At 41.8% G+C, this 10,234-nt stretch overlaps 1 protein-coding gene across 1 annotated transcript in view; it reads left to right on the top strand.

Moving 5' to 3' along the window:
• The first annotated feature begins 2,971 nt into the window (after window positions 1–2,971).
• The window catches only part of FAM126A (family with sequence similarity 126 member A), a 58,445-nt gene continuing 51,182 nt past the window's right edge, over window positions 2,972–10,234 (top strand). The window contains exon 1 of the mRNA XM_026033338.1: window positions 2,972–3,018. The gene's annotated coding sequence lies outside the window, so the exon portion shown is untranslated. The remainder of the gene's footprint in view (window positions 3,019–10,234) is intronic.

Genomic DNA, 10,234 nt, shown 5'->3' on the forward strand with positions numbered 1-10,234 from the left:
TCGCGCCCCGCCCCTCGGGTCCCGCCGGTACCGGCGGTGCCTGGGTCCGGCGGTAGCGCGGGGTCTCGGAACGGCTGGTTCTCAGGGAGCTGAAAACAGCAGCAGCAGCAGCACAGCACGTTGCAACTGCGTCCTCCCTGCCTTTGCGAAATAAAACCGCAAATTGCAATTGCGTCCTCCCAGCCTTTCAAAAATAACACGTTGGCTAAAGCTGCTGCTTTTGTTGCAGATTTGTGACTAGAGTGATGACAAGTGTAACTGTTTTCAGTTTTAATCCCACAGCTATCACACTTCTAAACGGCCAAATTCCCTGACTTGAAGGGTTTGTGCATGGAATAAAATGAGCTGTTGTTCGTTAATTAAAGGATTTAGTTCTCTTGTTCTTGTTACCTCTTACCTTGCACGTAATAACGTATGCACCTTGTGGAAAGGTGATTCTGCCATGTAGTATTGAGAATTTGTATATACTTGTAATGCATTTATCCATTATTTCATTGAAACATGACTAGTCACACTGACAGATCCGTTTTAAGATGCCTGCTTTAGGATGCAGGAAAATAGCCTTGAGCACCCCCCTTCCGGGAGCCCAGTCCATGGTACCAGGGGGTTTGAGGTGTTGAGCTCAAGGCTGGCTCCTTTRCTCATGGGAAGTGTTGTGAAGAAAGCTGAAGGCCATGGCAGGTCCTCCTTGCCCTGAAGGCCAGGGCAGCTCCTCCTTGCCCTTGGGAGCTGCTTTTGGGGAGAGGTTTTACCACTGGTGCCACCTGCGCCGYATCCCTTTGGGTAGCACCTATACCCATCCCTGCTCTCGCTGCTCCTCTTCCTGGCCCTGACCTGTTCCCGGGCGCCCTGCTTCAGAAATGAGGAGTGGAGACGTCCTCAAAGAGCCTGGCCTTGTGCTACATTGTTCATTGCTGTGTATGAAGAGTGCCTGAAATCTCACTGAATTTGAGAATGGTTGGCTCCGTGTTTGAGCATGGTCTGGATAAGGACATCATGTTATCTGCTTGTTGAGTGCCAGGCACCTCCTCGCACGCCTAGTGCGTCACACAATGACAAATTCCATGTATTAAGGCTAATCATTCTGATCCTTAGGTGAAGTAACCCCAGGAAACCTGGGAACAATGTATTGCAAACAGGGAAACTTAAGAGTGATTATCAGTTTATCTAAGTACTATCTATCTCTAAGTACTCCAAGAGTATCTAAAACAAAAATAACTTKGTGTGAAAGTAGCAATTCATGCCATTAGCAATGTTTATTTTGCTCCCTTGCTCTCTTAAAAAGTTTGACATGGCTGTAATTTACTTTGCATATATGTCGGTGCTCCATTTAGAGAGAGTCTTGTATTYAATTTAATTAGATTTAGATTAGATTTAGCGAGGATGAGATTCCTTTTTTTTAATGAAAAACAGGTAGTAACTGTGYGTGTGTGTGCACACATGCATGTACTGCTATATGTAATTAAGCAAACCTGCAGAGGAAGAACTGAAAAGGAAGAAAAACAAGATTAATACATGTATTGAGCTCCTAGGCTCCTAGATTTTATTGTACATTATCAGAATCTTGGAGAKATGACAAAAATAATAAAATATCAGAGAAAAAAATATATTATTAAGAAATATGAGATGAGGATTGAAAAAAAAGTAGAAGTGAAATTTCCTTGTAAAATCGAAGAAATAAATTGAAAATCATTTAAATGAAATAAGCAATTTGTAGAATAAGATGATAAAGTAAGCATACTAATCATAATGTACTGCATTTCTTCCAAATACAATGTTAATCTTGAAGCACTCTACAAACATCAACAATTTAATATTATCTTCCAATTCATAAAGTAGGGTTAAAGTTAAAAATTGTATACCTCATTRTTTATTACTCCTCATTTTATTTATGAGTTTGACAGGGGAACAGTTCATGTGATGCAAACAGTATCATATCCACCATGTGGTTTGAAAAATGTAACAGATTACATTTTAAGCTATCAACAAATAYCGGTAAACTCTTTTATGCAACACAGCTGGATGTCCTAAAATGTTTTCGTGAGCATTGTTTGCTTAATCTAAAAATCCCCAATCCGTAGTCTGCTGGGCTGGAACTGTTTCCACAAAGATAAGTAATAGTATTTTGTGCTGATATCTAGAAGATTAGCAAGGCCTACTTCTGTGGTACAGATTCAGAAGGACRCAGAGTACTAGTTATGTAAATCTCTTTGCTGGATTGAAACCTTAGCTCAGAATATGTAGAGCTTTTTTGGTTTGTTTGCGTTTCTTTTTTCTTCCAAATCCAAATGCATCTGATTTCAAATCCTGTCACAAGGAATGTCACTCATTATGGAAATGAGAGCCACAATATTGATATATCTGTCATTCTGTGTTTGCGTCCTCTGCTCTTGGGCCTGGGGCTCTTCACCCTCCTCCCTTGGCCTCCCCTACCCCTGAGAGGAGGCAGTGCTGCTCCAAGGCATCCCCCTTCCTCCCCTTCCCTCCCAAATGAGGTGAAGAGAGCTGTGTATCTAGGAGGGAAGCGTGAGGGACGGCCTGAGTTGTGCTGGAGATGGAGAATGTCTCAGGCCAGCTCATGACAGCGCAGCTGTCACCATGAAATGAAGGCTCCCRAGGGAGCCCTTCTCCTCCAGTGAGATGGGGAGGCAGAGAGAGAAATCCTTCTTTCCTGCATCAAGCCGTCTCCTTTGAAAATCTCTGTGATCCTGTCCAAGAGATTTAATATTTCTGGGATGCTTAGTGGTATTATGGTGCTATTTTTGGTAGGAGTATAGCGAAAGATTGAAGTGCCTTCGGGTGGCTTTTGTGGCAGGTTGAGTGCCCTCTAGCTACACTGACGTGAGTGAGTGATGGATGTGATGGGTGYTGCTGTTGTCATGAATATAGCTGACAAGCTGGATGAAGCAAGGGAACTGAGCAGAAGACTGTGGCCCTTGGGAACAGGAACAGGCTTTGTTCATGGTATATCGACTGAAGAAGAGCTGGCACATTCAGTATGAAAGAAAGATTGCTCAGGTGAGACTCTATTCTTGTATTTAATGAACATTGCTTTTCAAACCATTTCTCCCCTTGAATGTGTAATCAATTGATACCATGCGGATCAGAGAACTGTGAGCCAGAGRGTCAAAGCAGAGAACAAAAAGATCAACGACAAGCATTCAAATCAGACCCCACTGGATTAAAGGACGTATGATATCAAAGCTGAAATTAGATGCTCAGTTGGGGATAGTATTAAGACAGAGATTATCAGCAGGTTTGACTCTTAGATGGACTGCATGTCTTGCATATATTACCTAACAAACGGGCAAAATACGTTCCAAGCTCTAACGTTTTTACTTCTTTTCATCTTAACCCATCCTAGATGTTTAAAAAGCTCAAGGTTGCCCTGCCTGTCTCTAGACCTTTCTCCTCATGTAGCCACATACAAGATTCTTTATTGTGTTATAGCAGGAGGGCTGGGACAAATCGCAGCATTGATGATGATCAAGGGAGGCATGAACTTCAGGGAGAAAATGGGCTTATGGCTGCATTAGCCAGGACACCTGGCTGACTCTGTGCGTTAATGGGATCAGGTAGTGCATTTTTCCTTGCACTCTCACGAGCAGTAGGACAATTCAGACTTCTTGAAATCAATATGCTGGGTTTCGCTGGTAATTTTTAGCTGTCTTCTTAGAAACGTGCTATTACCGGGTGCCAGCTGTCTTTTGTGTGATGGAGCCTTTAGTCCCACCTTTCTGATTCCTTCTGAGCTGTGCCAGAGTGCAAGGGGAATTGTGTTTGAATGATTTCCTTGTGCTGACAATCCCTCCCATAGAGTTTATTAGCAGTCCTTCTGATTTCATGTTTTGAATTGTTGTTTTACTGTCTCGAATTAAGGCTTTTTGTTGCTTGTTTCAAGATTCAAGACTATGCTTTTTTGCATAGTCTCATTCCTTTTTCTGAATTTTTTAAAATTATTTTCTATTCCTGTCATAATTAGACCTGTGAATTCAGTGCTAATGGAAGGAGAAACTGTCATTCTTCTRAAACTCTCTGAGCTGTGCCTTGCACCACAATTGGTATTGCAAATTATATTCTGTTCTGATAGATATGTAGGTTGCATTAAAATTTTTAAGAGGGAGAGAGACTAAAATGTATTTTTTGCTTATTCACTATGAAAGGAAAAAATTGTTTTCTTTTTGTATTGAAAATTAAGGTATCCCTTGGTTTCCTTGTAAAGCCTGTACCACAGAATATTTTGCAAGGGAAGCCTTAGCTGAAGTGATCCATTTCTCCAGTTTTGCTGGTGACCTTTGGGACATGAGGGGTTAATGACTGAGTGCAATTTTGTCCTGGCAGCCCATGTTGGTACGTGTCAGACAGTGGTCCTTTTCCCCTCTCTGCACTCCCATTTTAGCTAACTCTTGAATGACTTATTGTCAGAGGCTGCCAAAGGAGGCAACTGTGACAATCGCACGTAGACATGCTGAAAATAGTCTCCTTTGGGGAACAGATAGCACAAGAAGGAAAGAAAAGGATTCTCTGGATCCCTGTTTGGCTGACCCCAGCCAGTGGGTGGGATGAGGTTAATTCTGCCACAGGATGTGTTGCACAAAGCCCTTACATCATTTACATTTGCTGTAGATGGACTCTATCATCTACTCAGTTTCTGTTAATGCTTGGAACTGATTCCAGACTTTAAGCTGGATTTTCCAGTCTGAAGAATGGTAAATATTTATGCTGTCTGCCATACGTTTCATCCAGTCCACTTCTCTGCCTCTTCCTCAAGGGAAAAAATGACTTTTATGTCAGTGTCTTCAAGCCAGTTAAGTAATTATGTTGTACAAGTTGTAATAACATATCTGTCGAGCAGCAAAGCTGTTCTTTGAAGTGGGAGGATTTGGGGCTGGCTTTGCCACGTGCCTTGGAAATGACCTGTGGGAGCTGGCCAGGTGCTGGGCCCGTGCAGTCTGTCCTGCCAAGCTTTGGATAGTGCAAAAGCTCCAGTCTTCCTTGTCCACAGGAAAAAAAACCAGACAGCCCTGGGCAGCGAGATTTTCTAGCAAGTTATAACCATAGGATAGTAAAAAAAAAAAATCAGGGGAATTAATTGTAAAAACAAACAAACAAAATCTTTCTGAATTTTACTGCTTAAAGTTAGTAGACACCTGTTTGGTAAAGATTTAACATGTATTGTTTCCAAGGATTTTAAAATAACCTTAAAATGATGACATACAAGAGGGGAGCCCTGTGCTATTCCATCGTGTTCTGTCCTCGCTTCAAGTAGATGCAGCCCTCTGATGCTGTCTGCCCCCTCTTGAGAATGAGTCTTTTCCTGTAAAAAAACGTGAGGAAAAGTATTCAGCTGCACCTGAATAGCTCATGCAGAGATCTGTGTCTCAGTGTTAATACACTTCATAAGTAGGAGAATTCACACATTAGGGACGTATTTGTCTGAACTTGTTTAAGTTCACATTAGATTAGCATCAGAACTGGAAACAGTAGTAGAGCTGTTCGTGAAGCAGTCCAGTCAATAGGTAAAACTGCTGTTGGGTGTCTGTGTGTGTGTGTAAGAAACCAGGTCCATCTCTCTATAACTAGGGTTTCAAGAGATCATTGATTTTATGAGCAAAATAATCAACATTACCTTATCCTCCAGTAAAAAAGWTGTATGAATGTAAATATTTTCTATGTGAATTTGTGCCTTAGGAGCTTTCAATCTTAGTATTCTAAGGCCAAGGAATGAGTTGATCTGAATTAACTTTGCCTCTGTGAGCTTTACCCAAGGTTAAACTGAGGGGTAGAAAAGGRTCTTGACAGCAGCAGTTGCACAAAGTGTTTGCCAACTCATCTACCAATGAGGGCTCACAAATGTTGAATTTCAAATGTTGGTATGAACAGTTCCAATTCAGAACTTCTTATTCATTTTCCAAGGTAAGCAAAGTATTTTCCTGAATCCCCTCCACTTTAATAAGCCAAGAAATTGCATCTCATTTACAGACCAATGTCAGGGGAAAAACCCTTACATGGACACAGTTGAAAAACACTTATGCCAGCACATTATGAAACAGCAGAACTGTCTTCATGTTAATCTATCCTCATTTAAAGGAAGTCACAACCTTTAAATACCATTAATACAATATGATGATACTTCTATATATRCTTTTTAAAAGCAATCACATTTTTCCATTTCAAATGCTGCCTGGAATGGGGTGTCTTCAAGGAAACAATGTATGAGTCATCCTCAAGAGATGTGCAGTTGAGGCACCTCCTTTGGAACCAAGTCATGTATATCCAGTTAAAATATCTRATTATAAACAGTATTGTGTTGCTTACATAACTGCCCAATGGCCTTAGAAGCAATCTGTGTCTTTTTATGACAACAGGAATTAATGTTGAATTGCTGATGCTGAATCTGAAACTATCATCACATGGAGATTAAAATGCCATTTCAGTGATGGTTTGTTCTGGATTATGTCAAGTCAGAAAAAAAAAAAGTTAAAAAGAAAAAGTATGGGCCTGGGATCATTTAAGTCTAATAAAAATTTTGCTCCTTTTTAAATACTTGTTGTTTGTTGTAAAAGGTATTTTCTCGGGGTTAATCCTAATGGAACCTGAACGGAGGTGAATTTTTCACTATGGATTTTGGTGAATAAGGTAAAGGCATTCACATACTTAAGCATGTTTTTTTTTTTCCTGTGCACCTTTTTCTGTCATGAAAAAAACTATAGTAGAATGAATTTTCTCATATTTCCATTCATACATAGACTGTGTTTCTCAGCTGCTTGACACTTTTTAACTGCCCTATTCTGAGAGGTAATATGAGACAAAAGGGCTTGAGAAAGGATAGCAGTGTATCCGAGCCTGCCTGGTGYGGGTATGTGAAGCTGTTGCGTGCAAGTTGTAAGTGAATGGTGGAGCTCCCTTAGGAGGAGTGAAGCTGTTCCTCATGATGTGATGTGTGGACCCTGTGAGCATGGGGAACGAGCCCAGTAGGCTGCAGTGCTCTCCTGGTATTGCTGCTCTTCCACCCGGCCTCCTAAAAGAGTTCCCACGGCTCCCGTCATACTTGGGATAGCAAGTCAGAATGGAGCTTGCCCCAAGGGGGATGTGCCCAATGTTACCCACTATCTGTGGCTTAGAAGGGAATTTAAAAGGTATCGAACARTTAGTAAAGGGAAGGGACTACACAGATAATTGAGTATTTTTCCCATTTTTTCCATTTAGTTGAAGCAAATGAAAAGAGAGCCAACCTTTCTAATGCTTCTTCCCCAGTGAGTTTTTTTTATACCACAAAGTAGGAGATTGGACTCCAGGGCCCGGGAGCTTCGACTTCAAGCAGCTGCTGAAGGAGCAATGATCCTTGACATTACTAATGCAGTGGGTTATTGGTTTGAAGAATCATCCAGGAATGACACTGATGTATTTATCACGCTCATTTGACCAAATATTTATTTTGAGGATAGGAAGAGGCTAGTTTTAGGAGGAAAAAAAAAAAAAAAAGACAATAATGATTAAGAGCTTCAAGAGAAAGCTGCTCTGCTGTAGATTGTAACCAATCCTCTAAGTTTCACTGTGTTTGGGCATTTAGCCATGTGCAGAGCAACTCTGTAGTCAGGACAAACACAGCCTGCAAGTATAAAACAATTATTTATTGGCTAATGCACATGGAAGGCAGCCAGGATTTAACAAGCTGCTAGTGTTCCTGGGCTCGCCTCCTGCAGCAAGGCACCCGGAGCCGGCCCGGCGGGCACCGCTGAAGAGGAGATGGGCTGCCTGGGCTGCCTCCTGCAGCAGCCCCTCAGGGCTGTTGAGTTCTCCTCCTTCATGAGTCCTCCAGTGCTGGTGATAGCTCCCTGTTTCCTTGCCTTTGGGGCTTTGTGCCTTCCCTTGTCGGTGTTTTCCCCCCTGGGTCCTTTTGAAGATTTTAACTATCCCCATTCTACAATGCTCCCCCTGTAATGTTACCATTTTCACCTTGCCTGCCTCCATTCTCTTCAGACTTTTTGACAGCTTTATGTCACAACCCAGCAGTTTCCTCTGAAGCCTGAGCCAAGGCTGGATCAGAGTTTGGCTCTGGTCTTTAGCACACAGGCAGCTCATSCCCAGCAGGCCTGGTAGAGGTGGCAGCAGCAAGAGGGTTATGAGATGCATCAGATAGAAGCTTATACCATAGACTTATAGGGTACAGACTTATAGAACAGGGTTATAGACTCTGAACTCAGGCCGTGAAGGGCGAGTCCATGTTGCTGGGAGCAGCCTTTCCTCACGCTATGTGCTGTGCTCTTCCAGCTGGCCCAGAAACCTGATACAAAATCTAGGCCTTACACTTTCATTACAACATTGTGTATTTACTCATGGTAGCTAACACCTGACAGCTAGCCTTAGCATGGCAAGGATGCTTGGAACAGGCTCRTTGCTCCTTCAAGAGTATACGTTATTATAACTTTAGAAAATAATGTGTAATTCCAGCAAAATAATAGAGATCTTTGTGAGCATGTAAAGGCCAGACAGGGCCTATCATGCACTGATCTACAGTAACTTACTCCTCAGCAGGGGTGACATCTCCACACTCATCTGCATGTAGCTGGGACACAGTGGGGGGTTTACCAGTTTCAGGGGGCAGGGAGAGGGGCTAGCACAGGACTGCTGACCCAYTGTTATCCACAACAAACAGCCCGTCTCTGCCTCCCTCCCGCACACAACAGGACTCTTAGATCCAAGGCTTAACTCATGTTGTTGTCAACAGCTGCAAATCCACTGATGTCGACAGAGATGTAACCACTTAAGAAATGACATGAGTCCATCTCGTAGTGGGTTTTCGATGAGTTTTAGTAGAACAATTATGGGTTTTGCTCACCTAAATTTTTTCCTGAGGTGTTCTTTAGATGGATGCATGTTTCCCAGTCCCATGTAGCACTGGTGTGAGTTTTCAAGTAGCTGTGCTACTTTAGAGTCTGCCTGGACGAACTAACTACATCACAGAAATTAATGAGATTGTAAGTGCTGAAATAAAACTTTTTTTTTCCTATTAGTTATCCTTCTATTCTTCTGAGAAGAAAGGCAACTGTAAATGAGAATGGGGAAGGAGCTGCTTATCATAAATGGCTTCTGAACCAGCTTTCATAGCAGTGCTGCSCTGCCTGAAGTACAGTCGAGCAAGTTGTTTAACCTTTGGCACAAGAATTTATTTTTGACAGACTATGTCTGCACTAGGTCAAATTGTCTGGATCCTGTTCATTACTCAGGGCTGCTGCATGGGGGTTGCCCTCTAACTCTTCCCGTTTACATTGTGTCTGCCTTAGGAGTTTACATTCACTGTGTTGAAGTGGCAGATAAGTAAACAGGACCTTTCAGGGAAAAAAAAAAAAAAGTGTTTCTTTTTCTTTTATTATTTTAGTCAATATGAACTTCTGACATTTGTATGTGTAAGAATTTTCACAGTTCTAGTCTTCATTTAAGCTATACAATGAAGTATTTATATATTACTAAGGCTGACTTTCTAAAGCTGACACACGCATAATACAACCTAAGCAATGAAGGTCTATTGATAATGTTCTTTGTGCAGCCACAATAAAGTTTAGTCTGATCTTGGATCTCAGCAGTCCGAGTGACAGCGGTTTGGAGTACTTAAAATGGGTAAGTAACAAAAATGAAGAGACGTAATAAAATTCTTAGCACTGAGATGCAATACTTCTATGGAAGATACGTGTCTGAATCAGAGGAAAAATATTTTATGTGCAGGCTGAATTTGGAGAATGTCCCGTCTTGGTCTAGTTTGGTCTGAAGTGGTGGGAAGAGCAAACAAAGAACATGTCATTGGTTCCCATATAAGAACAGCCAAGCACGCATTTAGAAAAATAATGGGTGAAACTGAACTGGCAGATTCAGGGACACTGCATGCAGTCTCCAGGGAGAAGCAAGCCTCAGTCTGTGACCTTGAAGATTAAAAGCAGTCAAAACAGTTATAAGACCTTTGAGAAGGCACAGGAGGGGAACATCWCCTCTGAGAACCTCCCTGTGGAGAGGAGCTGACACAAACAGGAGAAAGACTGCAAGAAGAATTCAAATAAATCCAGTCTTCCTTGATCAAGGGGATGTAAGCCTAGCAATTATATGGGTAGACAGCATCTCTTCACTCTTTTAAGGATATGCTTTATCTAAAAGTCAAGGAAAAGACAGTAGGTTAGGAGGTTTTAAGCTGGCCATTATTGTCACTATTTCATTGCCAAAAAAAAAAAAAAAAAAAAAA

This window comes from Nothoprocta perdicaria, unplaced genomic scaffold (genome assembly GCF_003342845.1).
Source record: "Nothoprocta perdicaria isolate Ctin4 unplaced genomic scaffold, notPer1 scaffold_128, whole genome shotgun sequence".
Lineage (NCBI taxonomy): Eukaryota > Metazoa > Chordata > Aves > Tinamiformes > Tinamidae > Nothoprocta > Nothoprocta perdicaria.